General features: G+C 44.0%; 1 long non-coding RNA gene across 8 annotated transcripts in view; it reads left to right on the top strand.

The window, feature by feature from the left end:
* LOC307181094 overlaps window positions 1–17,315 on the top strand; it is a 500,233-nt gene that overhangs the window by 65,120 nt on the left and 417,798 nt on the right. The window contains exon 1 of one of the 8 annotated variants that reach the window (XR_013825881.1): window positions 17,199–17,217. The exons of the other annotated variants lie outside the window; for them this stretch is intronic. This is a non-coding gene — a long non-coding RNA (uncharacterized lncRNA). Of the gene's footprint in view, window positions 1–17,198; window positions 17,218–17,315 lie in introns of those variants that run through there. 8 annotated transcript variants of the gene reach the window in all.

Below are 17,315 nucleotides of genomic sequence, written 5' to 3' on the forward strand. Positions count from 1 at the left end.
GTGCCCTAGGTTCTGTTGCTTTCTTTTTTAGATGTTTCAGGAAACACCATACACTTCTCCAGAGTGGTTGTTGGCAATTTACATCCCGCCCATCAGCATAACAAGGCTCCCAGTTCTCCATGGCCTGTCCTGCCTTTCTGGATTTTACACTTTTTTCAGATGGCCCTTTTGACCGGGGGGAAGTGAGACTTCATTGTAGTGCAGATTTCCTTTGCAAGCTTGCTTGGTTGGCCAAAAAGGGCGTATGCGTTTTTTCCTGAATATATTCAGGAAAAAACGCATACGCCCTTTTTGGCGAAGTGCATCATTGTGGACGTTCTGCCTCTTTTCCTATGCTTTCAATGCAATTCCAGTCTACCTCCTGAAATCGGTTTCCTGCAATTCTGCACCGCTTTCAAGTCCTCTTGGCAGCCTTACTTCAGTCTATTTTTGGACGATAGCTGTCATTTATAACTCTGCAGGTTTGTGAATTACAGTGCCCCTGAGCTCTTTCTTCAACTCGCTTTCTTGTGAGCTGGCCGCAACACCACAGGATGGCTTCAGGCCCTAATCTGGTTCCGGCACGGCACGCTGAGCCTTTGGTTATTTCCTCTTCCTGGTGGGAAATGAGAGTTAAATTTGCCCGTCCAGACACCTCCAGCTAGTCTCTCATTGGTTCTCGCTATTCCTGTTCATCTTCCACAGAAATTGCAAACTGGGCCAAACAGGAGGTTAAAGGCGATGACTCTCCAAGTCGGGAGAGTGTTAGTAAAGCGTCTGGAATGTTGCACCCGAGTACCAGGGGAGGAAAACTGAGACATATTTGAACACGTCTCCCGTTCACACGGATGATCATACTCTGGGTTCCACATGCATGTTTTAGCTGAAGGAAGAATACCTAAAACCTGGGTAGTTGAAACCCGTGGAATGGGTACCATGCAATATGACTTCAAAGGGTCTTCATTTGCTCACCGAACCTCTCCAATCCTATCACTGCTGCGTTTATGCCCCTGTACACATGCTTGATTCTCTTTCGGAGACATAGCAATCCATAGGTTTTAAGATACTTACTAGTCAGGTACATTCTTAGGCGTTTAATATGCGGTGTTGAGTCCATTTCGTTGAGCAAGGAGTAGCTCTTGTCTATTCCATATTTGGCTTAAGGAACTTTATCTGTGCTCATTTCAATCTCTGGTTTTATGCAGCACCCCAACTCACCTTTACCCTTAAGCAAGCATAAGTTGGTTTTCTAAATTTGAGACCCTGTTCTGTTCTGTAATTCAGTTCCTGTGTAGCCAAGTTTACATTCCGTGTATTACTGATATCTTATGATGTTTCTTTTTCTGTGTGACTTATTTCAGTTAGAATCATCATACCTGAATCCACTCATTGTGCTGCTAAGGGCCTGATGACACAGATTTCATTGCTGACTGATATTGCTTTGTAAGTAAATACCACAACTTCTTTATCCATTTTTCACTTTCTGCGATGTTGAACTTGTACTGTAAATGAGATTCTTGTAAACAGAGCCGTTCCAAACTTTGGGGTGGCTGTGTCTTTTTGATTTTAATTTCCCTAAGCTATAGGACCATAAGTGGAAGTGCCCTAGGTTCTGTTGCTTTGTTTTTTAGATGTTTCAGGAAACACCATACACTTCTCCCAAGTGGTTCTTGGCAATTTACATCCCGCCCATCAGCATAACAAGGCTCCCAGTTCTCCATGGCCTGTCCTGCCTTTCTGGATTTTACACTTTTTTCAGATGGCCCTTTTGACCGGGGGGAAGTGAGACTTCATTGTAGTGCAGATTTCCTTTGCAAGCTTCCTTGGTTGGCCAAAAAGGGCGTATGCGTTTTTTCCTGAATATATTCAGGAAAAAACGCATACGCCCTTTTTGGCCAAGTGCATCATTGTGGACGTTCTGCCTCTTTTCCTATGCTTTCAATGCAATTCCAGTCTACCTCCTGAAATCGGTTTCCTGCAATTCTGCCCCGCTTTCAAGTCCTCTTGGCAGCCTTACTTCAGTCTATTTTTGGACGATAGCTGTCATTTATAACTCTGCAGGTTTGTGAATTACAGTGCCCCTGAGCTCCTTTCTTCAACTCGCTTTCTTGTGAGCTGGCCGCAACACCGCAGGATGGCTTCAGGCCCTAATCTGGTTCCGGCACGGCACGCTGAGCCTTTGGTTAATTCCTCTTCCTGGTGGGAAATGAGAGTTAAATTTGCCCGTCCAGACACCTCCAGCTAGTCTCTCATTGGTTCTCGCTATTCCTGTTCATCTTCCGCAGAAATTGCAAACTGGGCCAAACAGGAGGTTAAAGGCCCTGACTCTCCAAGTGGGGAGAGTGTTAGTAAAGCGTCTGGAATGTTGCACCCGAGTTCCAGGGGAGGAAAACTGAGACATATTTGAACACGTCTCCCATTGACATGGTTGATCATACTTGGGTTCCACATGCATGTTTTAGCTGAAGGAAGAATACCTAAAACCTGGGTAGTTGAAACCCGTGGAATGGGTACCATGCAATATGACTTCAAAGGGTCTTCATTTGCTCACCGAACCTCTCCAATCCTATCACTGCTGCGTTTATGCCCCTGTACACATGCTTGATTCTCTTTCGGAGACATAGCAATCCATAGGTTTTAAGATACTTACTAGTCAGGTACATTCCTAGGCGTTTAATATGGGGTGTTGAGTCCATTTCGTTGAGCAAGGAGTAGCTCTTGTCTATTCCATATTTGGCTTAAGGAACTTTATCTGTGCTCATTTCAATCTCTGGCTTTATGCAGCACCCCAACTCACCTTTCCCCTTAAGCAAGCATAAATTGGTTTTCTAAATTTGAGACCCTGTTCTGTTCTGTAATTCAGTTCCTGTGTAGCCAAGTTTAGATTCCGTGTATTACTGATATCTTATGATGTTTCTGTTTCTGTGTGAGTTATTTCAGTTAGAATCATCATACCTGAATCCACTCATTGTGCTGCTAAGGGCCTGATGACACAGATTTCATTGCTGAGTGATATTGCTTTGTAAGTAAATACCACAACTTCTTTATCCATTTTTCAATTTCTGCGATGTTGAACTTGTACTGTAAACGAGGTTCTTGTAAACAGAGGCGTCCCAAACATTGGGGTGGCTGTGTCTTTTTGATTTTAATTTCCCTAAGCTATAAGACCATAAGTGGCAGTGCCCTAGGCTCTGTTGCTTTGTTTTTTAGATGTTTCAGGAAACACCATACACTTCTCCTGAGTGTCTGTTGGTAATTTACATCCCGCCCATCAGCATAACAAGGCTCCCAGTTCTCCATGGACTGTCCTGCCTTTCTGGATTTTACACTTTTTTCAGATGGCCCTTTTGACCGGGGGGAAGTGAGACTTCATTGTAGTGCAGATTTCCTTTGCAAGCTTGCTTGGTTGGCCAAAAAGGGCGTATGCGGTTTTTCCTGAATATATTCAGGAAAAAACGCATACGCCCTTTTTGGCCAAGTGCATCATTGTGGACGTTCTGCCTCTTTTCCTATGCTTTCAATGCAATTCCAGTCTACCTCCTGAAATCGGTTTCCTGCAATTCTGCCCCGCTTTCAAGTCCTCTTGGCAGCCTTACTTCAGTCTATTTTTGGACGATAGCTGTCATTTATAACTCTGCAGGTTTGTGAATTACAGTGCCCCTGAGCTCCTTTCTTCAACTCGCTTTCTTGTGAGCTGGCCGCAACACCACAGGATGGCTTCAGGCCCTAATCTGGTTCCGGCACGGCACGCTGAGCCTTTGGTTATTTCCTCTTCCTGGTGGGAAATGAGAGTTAAATTTGCCCGTCCAGACACCTCCAGCTAATCTCTCATTGGTTCTCGCTATTCCTGTTCATCTTCCACAGAAATTGCAAACTGGGCCAAACAGGAGGTTAAAGGCGATGACTCTCCAAGTCGGGAGAGTGTTAGTAAAGCGTCTGGAATGTTGCAGCCGAGTACCAGGGGAGGAAAACTGAGACATATTTGAACACGTCTCCCGTTCACACGGATGATCATACTCTGGGTTCCACATGCATGTTTTAGCTGAAGGAAGAATACCTAAAACCTGGGTAGTTGAAACCCGTGGAATGGGTACCATGCAATATGACTTCAAAGGGTCTTCATTTGCTCACCGAACCTCTCCAATCCTATCACTGCTGCGTTTATGCCCCTGTACACATGCTTGATTCTCTTTTGGAGACATAGCAATCCATAGGTTTTAAGATACTTACTAGTCAGGTACATTCTTAGGCGTTTAATATGCGGTGTTGAGTCCATTTCGTTGAGCAAGGAGTAGCTCTTGTCTATTCCATATTTGGCTTAAGGAACTTTATCTGTGCTCATTTCAGTCTCTAGTTTTATGCAGCACCCGAACTCACCTTTCCCCTTAAGCAAGCATAAGTTGGTTTTCTAAATTTGAGACCCTGTTCTGTTCTGTAATTCAGTTCCTGTGTAGCCAAGTTTACATTCCGTGTATTAGTGATATCTTATGATGTTTCTTTTTCTGTGTGACTTATTTCAGTTAGAATCATCATACCTGAATCCACTCATTGTGCTGCTAAGGGCCTGATGACACAGATTTCATTGCTGAGTGATATTGCTTTGTAAGTAAATACCACAACTTCTTTATCCATTTTTCACTTTCTGCGATGTTGAACTTGTACTGTAAATGAGGTTCTTGTAAACAGAGCCATTCCAAACTTTGGGGTGGCTGTGTCTTTTTGATTTTAATTTCCCTAAGCTATAGGACCATAAGTGGAAGTGCCCTAGGTTCTGTTGCTTTCTTTTTTAGATGTTTCAGGAAACACCATACACTTCTCCAGAGTGGTTGTTGGCAATTTACATCCCGCCCATCAGCATAACAAGGCTCCCAGTTCTCCATGGCCTGTCCTGCCTTTCTGGATTTTACACTTTTTTCAGATGGCCCTTTTGACCGGGGGGAAGTGAGACTTCATTGTAGTGCAGATTTCCTTTGCAAGCTTGCTTGGTTGGCCAAAAAGGGCGTATGCGTTTTTTCCTGAATATATTCAGGAAAAAACGCATACGCCCTTTTTGGCGAAGTGCATCATTGTGGACGTTCTGCCTCTTTTCCTATGCTTTCAATGCAATTCCAGTCTACCTCCTGAAATCGGTTTCCTGCAATTCTGCCCCGCTTTCAAGTCCTCTTGGCAGCCTTACTTCAGTCTATTTTTGGACGATAGCTGTCATTTATAACTCTGCAGGTTTGTGAATTACAGTGCCCCTGAGCTCTTTCTTCAACTCGCTTTCTTGTGAGCTGGCCGCAACACCACAGGATGGCTTCAGGCCCTAATCTGGTTCCGGCACGGCACGCTGAGCCTTTGGTTATTTCCTCTTCCTGGTGGGAAATGAGAGTTAAATTTGCCCGTCCAGACACCTCCAGCTAGTCTCTCATTGGTTCTCGCTATTCCTGTTCATCTTCCACAGAAATTGCAAACTGGGCCAAACAGGAGGTTAAAGGCGATGACTCTCCAAGTCGGGAGAGTGTTAGTAAAGCGTCTGGAATGTTGCACCCGAGTACCAGGGGAGGAAAACTGAGACATATTTGAACACGTCTCCCGTTCACACGGATGATCATACTCTGGGTTCCACATGCATGTTTTAGCTGAAGGAAGAATACCTAAAACCTGGGTAGTTGAAACCCGTGGAATGGGTACCATGCAATATGACTTCAAAGGGTCTTCATTTGCTCACCGAACCTCTCCAATCCTATCACTGCTGCGTTTATGCCCCTGTACACATGCTTGATTCTCTTTCGGAGACATAGCAATCCATAGGTTTTAAGATACTTACTAGTCAGGTACATTCTTAGGCGTTTAATATGCGGTGTTGAGTCCATTTCGTTGAGCAAGGAGTAGCTCTTGTCTATTCCATATTTGGCTTAAGGAACTTTATCTGTGCTCATTTCAATCTCTGGTTTTATGCAGCACCCCAACTCACCTTTACCCTTAAGCAAGCATAAGTTGGTTTTCTAAATTTGAGACCCTGTTCTGTTCTGTAATTCAGTTCCTGTGTAGCCAAGTTTACATTCCGTGTATTACTGATATCTTATGATGTTTCTTTTTCTGTGTGACTTATTTCAGTTACAATCATCATACCTGAATCCACTCATTGTGCTGCTAAGGGCCTGATGACACAGATTTCATTGCTGAGTGATATTGCTTTGTAAGTAAATACCACAACTTCTTTATCCATTTTTCACTTTCTGCGATGTTGAACTTGTACTGTAAACGAGGTTCTTGTAAACAGAGCCGTTCGAAACTTTGGGGTGGCTGTGTCTTTTTGATTTTAAATTCCCTAAGCTATAGGACCATAAGTGGAAGTGCCCTAGGCTCTGTTGCTTTGTTTTTTAGATGTTTCAGGAAACACCATACACTTCTCCCGAGTGGTTGTTGGCAATTTACATCCTGCCCATCAGCATAACAAGGCTCCCAGTTCTCCATGGCCTGTCCTGCCTTTCTGGATTTTACACTTTTTTCAGATGGCCCTTTTGACCGGGGGGAAGTGAGACTTCATTGTAGTGCAGATTTCCTTTGCAAGCTTGCTTGGTTGGCCAAAAAGGGCGTATGCGTTTTTTCCTGAATATATTCAGGAAAAAACGCATACGCCCTTTTTGGCCAAGTGCATCATTGTGGACGTTCTGCCTCTTTTCCTATGCTTTCAATGCAATTCCAGTCTACCTCCTGAAATCGGTTTCCTGCAATTCTGCCCCGCTTTCAAGTCCTCTTGGCAGCCTTACTTCAGTCTATTTTTGGACGATAGCTGTCATTTATAACTCTGCAGGTTTGTGAATTACAGTGCCCCTGAGCTCCTTTCTTCAACTCGCTTTCTTGTGACCCGGCCGCAACACCGCAGGATGGCTTCAGGCCCTAATCTGGTTCCGGCACGGCACACTGAGCCTTTGGTTATTTCCTCTTCCTGGTGGGAAATGAGAGTTAAATTTGCCCGTCCAGACACCTCCAGCTAGCCTCTCATTGGTTCTCGCTATTCCTGTTCATCTTCAGCAGAAATTGCAAACTGGGCCAAACAGGAGGTTAAAGGCGCTGACTCTCCAAGTGGGGAGAGTGTTAGTAAAGCGTCTGGAATGTTGCACCCGAGTACCAGGGTACGAAAACTGAGAAATATTTGAACACGTCTCCCGATCACATGGTTGATCATACTCTAGGTTCCACATGCATGTTTTAGCTGAAGGAAGAATACCTTAAACCTGGGTAGTTGAAACCCGTGGAATGGGTACCATGCAATATGACTTCAAAGGGTCTTCATTTGCTCACCGAACCTCTCCAATCCTATCACTGCTGCGTTTATGCCCCTGTACACATGCTTGATTCTCTTTCGGAGACATAGCAATCCATAGGTTTTAAGATACTTACTAGTCAGGTACATTCTTAGGCGTTTAATATGCGGTGTTGAGTCCATTTCGTTGAGCAAGGAGTAGCTCTTGCCTATTCCATATTTGGCTTAAGGAACTTTATCTGTACTCATTTCAATCTCTGGTTTTATGCAGCACCCCAACTCACCTTTCCCCTTAAGCAAGCATAAGTTGGTTTTCTAAATTTGAGACCCTGTTCTGTTCTGCAATTCAGTTCCTGTGTAGCCAAGTTTACATTCCGTGTATTACTGATATCTTATGATGTTTCTTTTTCTGTGTGACTTATTTCAGTTAGAATCATCATACCTGAATCCACTCATTGTGCTGCTAAGGGCCTGATGACACAGATTTCATTGCTGAGTGATATTGCTTTGTAAGTAAATACCACAACTTCTTTATCCATTTTTCAATTTCTGCGATGTTGAACTTGTACTGTAAACGAGGTTCTTGTAAACAGAGCCGTTCGAAACTTTGGGGTGGCTGTGTCTTTTTGATTTTAATTTCCCTAAGCTATAGGACCATAAGTGGCAGTGCCCTAGGCTCTGTTGCTTTGTTTTTTAGATGTTTCAGGAAACACCATACACTTCTCCTGAGTGGTTGTTGGCAATTTACATCCCGCCCATCAGCATAACAAGGCTCCCAGTTCTCCATCGCCTGTCCTGCCTTTCTGGATTTTACACTTTTTTCAGATGGCCCTTTTGACCGGGGGGAAGTGAGACTTCATTGTAGTGCAGATTTCCTTTGCAAGCTTGCTTGGTTGGCCAAAAAGGGCGTATGCGTTTTTTCCTGAATATATTCAGGAAAAAACGCATACGCCCTTTTTGGCCAAGTGCATCATTGTGGACGTTCTGCCTCTTTTCCTATGCTTTCAATGCAATTCCAGTCTACCTCCTGAAATCGGTTTCCTGCAATTCTGCCCCGCTTTCAAGTCCTCTTGGCAGCCTTACTTCAGTCTATTTTTGGACGATAGCTGTCATTTATAACTCTGCAGGTTTGTGAATTACAGTGTCCCTGAGCTCCTTTCTTCAACTCGCTTTCTTGTGAGCTGGCCGCAACACCGCAGGATGGCTTCAGGCCCTAATCTGGTTCCGGCACGGCACACTGAGCCTTTGGTTATTTCCTCTTCCTGGTGGGAAATGAGAGTTAAATTTGCCCGTCCAGACACCTCCAGCTAGCCTCTCATTGGTTCTCGCTATTCCTGTTCATCTTCCACAGAAATTGCAAACTGGGCCAAACAGGAGGTTAAAGGGACTGACTCTCCAAGTGGGGAGAGTGTCAGTAAAGCGTCTGGAATGTTGCACCCGAGTACCAGGGGAGGAAAACTGAGACATATTTGAACACGTCTCCCGATCACATGGTTGATCATAATCTAGGTTCCACATGCATGTTTTAGCTGAAGGAAGAATACCTAAAACCTGGGTAGTTGAAACCCGTGGAATGGGTACCATGCAGTATCACTTCAAAGGGTTTTCATTTGCTCACCGAACCTCTCCAATCCTATCACTGCTGCGTTTATGCCCCTGTACACATGCTTGATTCTCTTTCGGAGACATAGCAATCCATAGGTTTTAAGATACTTATTAGTCAGGTACATTCTTAGGCGTTTAATATGGGGTGTTGAGACCATTTCGTTGAGCAAGGAGTAGCTCTTGTCTATTCCATATTTGGCTTAAGGAACTTTATCTGTGCTCATTTCAATCTCTGGTTTTATGCAGCACCCCAACTCACCTTTCCCCTTAAGCAAGCATAAGTTGGTTTTCTAAATTTGAGACCCTGTTCTGTTCTGTAATTCAGTTCCTGTGTAGCCAAGTTTCCATTCCGTGTATTACTGATATCTTATGATGTTTCTTTTTCTGTGTGACTTATTTCAGTTAGAATCATCATACCTGAATCCACTCATTGTGATGCTAAGGGCCTGATGACACAGATTTCATTGCTGAGTGATATTGCTTTGTAAGTAAATACCACAACTTCTTTATCCATTTTTCACTTTCTGCGATGTTGAACTTGTACTGTAAACGAGTTTCTTGTAAACAGAGCCGTTCCAAACTTTGGGGTGGCTGTGTCTTTTTGATTTTAATTTCCCTAAGCTATAGGACCATAAGTGGAAGTGCCCTAGGTTCTCTTGCTTTGTTTTTTAGATGTTTCAGGAAACACCATACACTTCTCCCAAGTGGTGGTTGACAATTTACATTCCGCCCATCAGCATAACAAGGCTCCCAGTTCTCCATGGCCTGTCCTGCCTTTCTGGGTTTTACACTTTTTTCAGATGGCCCTTTTGACCGGGGGGAAGTGAGACTTCATTGTAGTGCAGATTTCCTTTGCAAGCTTGCTTGGTTGGCCAAAAAGTGCGTATGCGTTTTTTCCTGAATGTATTCAGGAAAAAACGCATACGCCCTTTTTGGCCAAGTGCATCATTGTGGACGTTCTGCCTCTTTTCCTATGCTTTCAATGCAATTCCAGTCTACCTCCTGAAATCGGTTTCCTGCAATTCTGCCCCGCTTTCAAGTCCTCTTGGCAGCCTTACTTCAGTCTATTTTTGGACGATAGCTGTCATTTATAACTCTGCAGGTTTGTGAATTACAGTGCCCCTGAGCTCCTTTCTTCAACTCGCTTTCTTGTGAGCTGGCCGCAACACCGCAGGATGGCTTCAGGCCCTAATCTGGTTCCGGCCCGGCATGCTGAGCCTTTGGTTAATTCCTCTTCCTCGTGGGAAATGAGAGTTAAATTTGCCCGTCCAGACACCTGCAGCTAGCCTCTCATTGGTTCTCGCTATTCCTGTTCATCTTCCGCAGAAATTGCAAACTGGGCCAAACAGGAGGTTAAAGGGACTGACTCTCCAAGTCGGGAGAGTGTTAGTAAAGCGTCTGGAATGTTGCACCCGAGTACCAGGGTACGAAAACTGAGACATATTTGAACACGTCTCCCGATCACATGGTTGATCATACTCTGGGTTCCACATGCATGTTTTAGCTGAAGGAAGAATACCTAAAACCTGGGTAGCTGAAACCCGTGGAATGGGTACCATGCAATATGACTTCAAAGGTTCTTCATTTGCTCACCGAACCTCTCCAATCCTATCATTGCTGCGTTTATGCCCCTGTACACATGCTTGATTCTCTTTCGGAGACATAGCAATCTATAGGTTTTAAGATACTTACTAGTCAGGTACATTCTTAGGTGTTTAATATGCGGTGTTGAGTCCATTTCGTTGAGCAAGGAGTAGCTCTTGTCTATTCCATATTTGGCTTAAGGAACTTTATTGGTGCTCATTTCAATCTCTGGTTTTATGCAGCACCCCAACTCACCTTTCCCCTTAAGCAAGCATAAGTTGGTTTTCTAAATTTGAGACCCTGTTCTGTTCTGTAATTCAGTTCCTGTGTAGGCAAGTTTACATTCCGTGTATTACTGATATCTTATGATGTTTCTTTTTCTGTGTGACTTATTTCAGTTAGAATCATCATACCTGAATCCACTCATTATGCTGCTACGGGCCTGATGACATAGGTTTCATTGCTGAGTGATACTGCATTGTACGTAAGTACCACAAGTTCTTTATCCATTTTTCACTTTCTGTGATATTGAACTTGTACGGTAAACGAGGTTCTTGTAAACAGAGGCGTCCGAAACTTTGGGGTGGCTGTGGCTTTTTGATTTTAATTTCCCTAAGCTATAGGACCATAAGTGGAAGTGCCCTAGGCTCTGTTGCTTTGTTTTTTAGATGTTTCAGGAAACACCATATACTTCTCCCGAGTGTCTGTTGGCAATTTACATCCCGCCCATCAGCATAACAAGGCTCCCAGTTCTCCATGGCCTGTCCTGCCTTTCTGGATTTTACACTTTTTTCAGATGGCCCTTTTGACCGGGGGGAAGTGAGACTTCATTGTAGTGCAGATTTCCTTTGCAAGTTTGCTTGGTTGGCCAAAAAGGGCGTATGCGTTTTTTCCTGAATATATTCAGGAAAAAACGCATACGCCCTTTTTGGCCAAGTGCATCATTGTGGACGTTCTGCCTCTTTTCCTATGCTTTCAATGCAATTCCAATCTACCTCCTGAAATCGGTTTCCTGCAATTCTGCCCCGCTTTCGAGTCCTCTTGGCAGCCTTACTTCAGTCTATTTTTGGACGATAGCTGTCATTTATAACTCTGCAGGTTTGTGAATTACAGTGCCCCTGAGCTCCTTTCTTCAACTCGCTTTCTTGTGACCTGGCCGCAACAACGCAGGATGTCTTCAGGCCCTAATCTGGTTCCGGCACGGCACGCTGAACCTTTGGTTAATTCCTCTTCCTGGTGGGAAATGAGAGTTAAATTTGCCCGTTCAGACACCTCCAGCTAGTCTCTCATTGGTTCTCGCTATTCCTGTTCATCTTCCGCAGAAATTGCAAACTGGGCCAAACAGGAGGTTAAAGGGACTGACTCTCCAAGTCGGGAGAGTGTTAGTAAAGCGTCTGGAATGTTGCACCCGAGTACCAGGGTAGGAAAACTGAGACATATTTGAACACGTCTCCCGTTCACATGGTTGATCATACTCCGGGTTCCACATGCATGTTTTAGCTGAAGGAAGAATACCTTAAACCTGGAGAGTTGAGACCCGTGTAATGGGTACCATGCAATATGACTTCAAAGGGTCTTCATTTGCTCACCGAACCTCTCCAATCCTATCACTGCTGCGTTTATGCCCCTGTACACATGCTTGATTCTCTTTTGGAGACATAGCAATCCATAGGTTTTACGATACTTACTAGTCAGGTACATTCTTAGGCGTTTAATATGCGGTGTTGAGTCCATTTCGTTGAGCAAGGAGTAGCTCTTGTCTATTCCATATTTGACTTAAGGAACTTTATCTGTGCTCATTTCAATCTCTGGTTTTATGCAGCACCCCAACTCACCTTTCCCCTTAAGCAAGCATAAGTTGGTTTTCTAAATTTGAGACCCTGTTCTGTTCTGTAATTCAGTTCCTGTGTAGCCAAGTTTACATTCCGTGTATTACTGATATCTTATGATATTTCTTTTTCTGTGTGACTTATTTCAGTTAGAATCATCATACCTGAATCCACTCATTGTGCTGCTAAGGGCCTGATGACACAGATTTCATTGCTGAGTGATATTGCTTTGTAAGTAAATACCACAACTTCTTTATCCATTTTTCACTTTCTGCGATGTTGAACTTGTACTGTAAACGAGGTTCTTGTAAACAGAGCCGTTCCAAACTTTGGGGTGGCTGTGTCTTTTTGATTTTAATTTCCCTAAGCTATAGGACCATAAGTGGAAGTGCCCTAGGTTCTGTTGCTTTGTTTTTTAGATGTTTCAGGAAACACCATACACTTCTCCCGAGTGGTTGTTGGCAATTTACATCCCGCCCATCAGCATAACAAGGCTCCCAGTTCTCCATGGCCTGTCCTGCCTTTCTGGATTTTACACTTTTTTCAGATGGCCCTTTTGACTGGGGGGAAGTGAGACTTCATTGTAGTGCAGATTTCCTTTGCAAGCTTGCTTGGTTGGCCAAAAAGGGCGTATGCGTTTTTTCCTGAATATATTCAGGAAAAAACGCATACGCCCTTTTTGGCCAAGTGCATCATTGTGGACGTTCTGCCTCTTTTCCTATGCTTGCAATGCAATTCCAGTCTACCTCCTGAAATCGGTTTCCTGCAATTCTGCCCCGCTTTCAAGTCCTCTTGGCAGCCTTACTTCAGTCTATTTTTGGACGATAGCTGTCATTTATAACTCTGCAGGTTTGTGAATTACAGTGCCCCTGAGCTCCTTTCTTCAACTCGCTTTCTTGTGACCTGGCCGCAACACCGCAGGATGGCTTCAGGCCCTAATCTGGTTCCGGCACGGCATGCTGAGCCTTTGGTTAATTCCTCTTCCTGGTGGGAAATGAGAGTTAAATTTGCCCGTCCAGAAACCTCCAGCTAGCCTCTCATTGGTTCTCGCTATTCCTGTTCATCTTCCGCAGAAATTGCAAACTGGGCCAAACAGGAGGTTAAAGGGACTGACTCTCCAAGTCGGAAGAGTGTTAGTAAAGCGTCTGGAATGTTGCACCCGAGTACCAGGGGAGGAAAACTGAGACATATTTGAACACGTCTCCCGTTCACATGGTTGATCATACTTGGGTTCCACATGCATGTTTTAGCTGAAGGAAGAATACCTTAAACCTGGAGAGTTGAGACCCGTGTAATGGGTACCATGCAATATGACTTCAAAGGGTCTTCATTTGCTCACCGAACCTCTCCAATCCTATCACTGCTGCGTTTATGCCCCTGTACACATGCTTGATTCTCTTTTGGAGACATAGCAATCCATAGGTTTTACGATACTTACTAGTCAGGTACATTCTTAGGCGGTTAATATGCGGTGTTGAGTCCATTTCGTTGAGCAAGGAGTAGCTCTTGTCTATTCCATATTTCACTTAAGGAACTTTATCTGTGCTCATTTCAATCTCTGGTTTTATGCAGCACCCCAACTCACCTTTCCCCTTAAGCAAGCATAAGTTGGTTTTCTAAATTTGAGACCCTGTTCTGTTCTGTAATTCAGTTCCTGTGTAGCCAAGTTTACATTCCGTGTATTACTGATATCTTATGATGTTTCTTTTTCTGTGTGACTTATTTCAGTTAGAATCATCATACCTGAATCCACTCATTGTGCTGCTAAGGGCCTGATGACACAGATTTCATTGCTGAGTGATATTGCTTTGTAAGTAAATACCACAACTTCTTTATCCATTTTTCACTTTCTGCGATGTTGAACTTGTACTGTGAACGAGGTTCTTGTAAACAGAGCCGTTCCAAACTTTGGGGTGGCTGTGTCTTTTTGATTTTAATTTCCCTAACCTATAGGACCATAAGTGGAAGTGCCCTAGGTTCTGTTGCTTTGTTTTTTAGATGTTTCAGGAAACACCATACACTTCTCCCGAGTGGTTGTTGGCAATTTACATCCCGCCCATCAGCATAACAAGGCTCCCAGTTCTCCATGGCCTGTCCTGCCTTTCTGGATTTTACACTTTTTTCAGATGGCCCTTTTGACCGGGGGGAAGTGAGACTTCATTGTAGTGCAGATTTCCTTTGCAAGCTTGCTTGGTTGGCCAAAAAGGGCGTATGCGTTTTTTCCTGAATATATTCAGGAAAAAACGCATACGCCCTTTTTGGCCAAGTGCATCATTGTGGACGTTCTGCCTCTTTTCCTATGCTTGCAATGCAATTCCAGTCTACCTCCTGAAATCGGTTTCCTGCAATTCTGCCCCGCTTTCAAGTCCTCTTGGCAGCCTTACTTCAGTCTATTTTTGGACGATAGCTGTCATTTATAACTCTGCAGGTTTGTGAATTACAGTGCCCCTGAGCTCCTTTCTTCAACTCGCTTTCTTGTGACCTGGCCGCAACACCGCAGGATGGCTTCAGGCCCTAATCTGGTTCCGGCACGGCATGCTGAGCCTTTGGTTAATTCCTCTTCCTGGTGGGAAATGAGAGTTAAATTTGCCCGTCCAGAAACCTCCAGCTAGCCTCTCATTGGTTCTCGCTATTCCTGTTCATCTTCCGCAGAAATTGCAAACTGGGCCAAACAGGAGGTTAAAGGGACTGACTCTCCAAGTCGGAAGAGTGTTAGTAAAGCGTCTGGAATGTTGCACCCGAGTACCAGGGGAGGAAAACTGAGACATATTTGAACACGTCTCCCGTTCACATGGTTGATCATACTTGGGTTCCACATGCATGTTTTAGCTGAAGGAAGAATACCTTAAATCTGGAGAGTTGAGACCCGTGTAATGGGTACCATGCAATATGACTTCAAAGGGTCTTCATTTGCTCACCGAACCTCTCCAATCCTATCACTGCTGCGTTTATGCCCCTGTACACATGCTTGATTCTCTTTTGGGGACATAGCAATCCATAGGTTTTACGATACTTACTAGTCAGGTACATTCTTAGGCGGTTAATATGCGGTGTTGAGTCCATTTCGTTGAGCAAGGAGTAGCTCTTGTCTATTCCATATTTGACTTAAGGAACTTTATCTGTGCTCATTTCAATCTCTGGTTTTATGCAGCACCCCACCTCACCTTTACCCTTAAGCAAGCATAAGTTGGTTTTCTAAATTTGAGACCCTGTTCTGTTCTGTAATTCAGTTCCTGTGTAGCCAAGTTTACATTCCGTGTATTACTGATATCTTATGATGTTTCTTTTTCTGTGTGACTTATTTCAGTTAGAATCATCATACCTGAATCCACTCATTGTGATGCTAAGGGCCTGATGACATAGATTTCATTGCTGAGTGATATTGCTTTGTAAGTAAATACCACAACTTCTTTATCCATTTTTCACTTTCTGCGATGTTGAACTTGTACTGTAAACGAGGTTCTTGTAAACAGAGCCGTTCGAAAGTTTGGGGTGGCTGTGTCTTTTTGATTTTAATTTCCCTAAGCTATAGGACCATAAGTGGCAGTGCCCTAGGCTCTGTTGCTTTGTTTTTTAGATGTTTCAGGAAAGACCATACACTTCTCCCGAGTGTCTGTTGGCAATTTACATCCCGCCCATCAGCATAACAAGGCTCCCAGTTCTCCATGGCCTGTCCTGCCTTTCTGGATTTTACCCTTTTTTCAGATGGCCCTCTTGACCGGGGGGAAGTGAGACTTCATTGTAGTGCAGATTTCCTTTGCAAGCTTGCTTGGTTGGCCAAAAAGGGCGTATGCGTTTTTTCCTGAATATATTCAGGAAAAAACGCATACGCCCTTTTTGGCCAAGTGCATCATTGTGGACGTTCTGCCTCTTTTCCTATGCTTTCAATGCAATTCCAGTCTACCTCCTGAAATCCGTTTCCTGCAATTCTGCCCCGCTTTCAAGTCCTCTTGGCAGCCTTACTTCAGTCTATTTTTGGACGATAGCTGTCATTTATAACTCTGCAGGTTTGTGAATTACAGTGCCCCTGAGCTCCTTTCTTCAACTCACTTTCTTGTGACCTGGCCGCAACACCGCAGGATGGCTTCAGGCCCTAATCTGGTTCCGGCCCGGCATGCTGAGCCTTTGGTTAATTCCTCTTCCTGGTGGGAAATGAGAGTTAAATTTGCCCGTCCAGACACCTCCAGCTAGCCTCTCATTGGTTCTCGCTATTCCTGTTCATCTTCCGCAGAAATTGCAAACTGGGCCAAACAGGAGGTTAAAGGGACTGACTCTCCAAGTCGGGAGAGTGTTAGTAAAGCGTCTGGAATGTTGCACCCGAGTACCAGGGGAGGAAAACTGAGACATATTTGAACACGTCTCCCGTTCACATGGTTGATCATACTCTGGGTTCCACATGCATGTTTTAGCTGAAGGAAGAATACCTTAAACCTGGAGAGTTGAGACCCGTGGAATGGGTACCATGCAATATGACTTCAAAGGGTCTTCATTTGCTCACCGAACCTCTCGAATCCTATCACTGCTGCGTTTATGCCCCTGTACACACGCTTGATTCTCTTTTGGAGACATAGCAATCCATAGGTTTTAAGATACTTACTAGTCAGGTACATTCTTAGGCATTTAATATGGGGTGTTGAGTCCATTTCGTTGAGCAAGGAGTAGCTCTTGTCTATTCCATATTTGGCTTAAGGAACTTTATCTGTGCTCATTTCAATCTCTGGTTTTATGCAGCACCCCAACTCACCTTTCCCCTTAAGCAAGCATAAGTTGGTTTTCTAAATTTGAGACCCTGTTCTGCTTTGGAATGCAGTTCCTGTGTAGCCAAGTTTACATTCCGTGTATTACTGATATCTTATGATGTTTCTTTTCTGTGTGACTTATTTCAGTTAGAATCATCGTACCTGAATCCACTCATTGTGCTGCTACGGGCCTGATGACACAGATTTCATTGCTGAGTGATATTGCTTTGTAAGTAAATACCACAACTTCTTTATCCATTTTTCACTTTCTGCGATGTTGAACTTGTACTGTAAACGAGGTTCTTGTAAACAGAGCCGTTCGAAAGT

Source organism: Stenella coeruleoalba (genome assembly GCF_951394435.1).
Source record: "Stenella coeruleoalba genome assembly, contig: scaffold_57, whole genome shotgun sequence".
NCBI classification, from domain to species: Eukaryota; Metazoa; Chordata; class Mammalia; order Artiodactyla; family Delphinidae; genus Stenella; species Stenella coeruleoalba.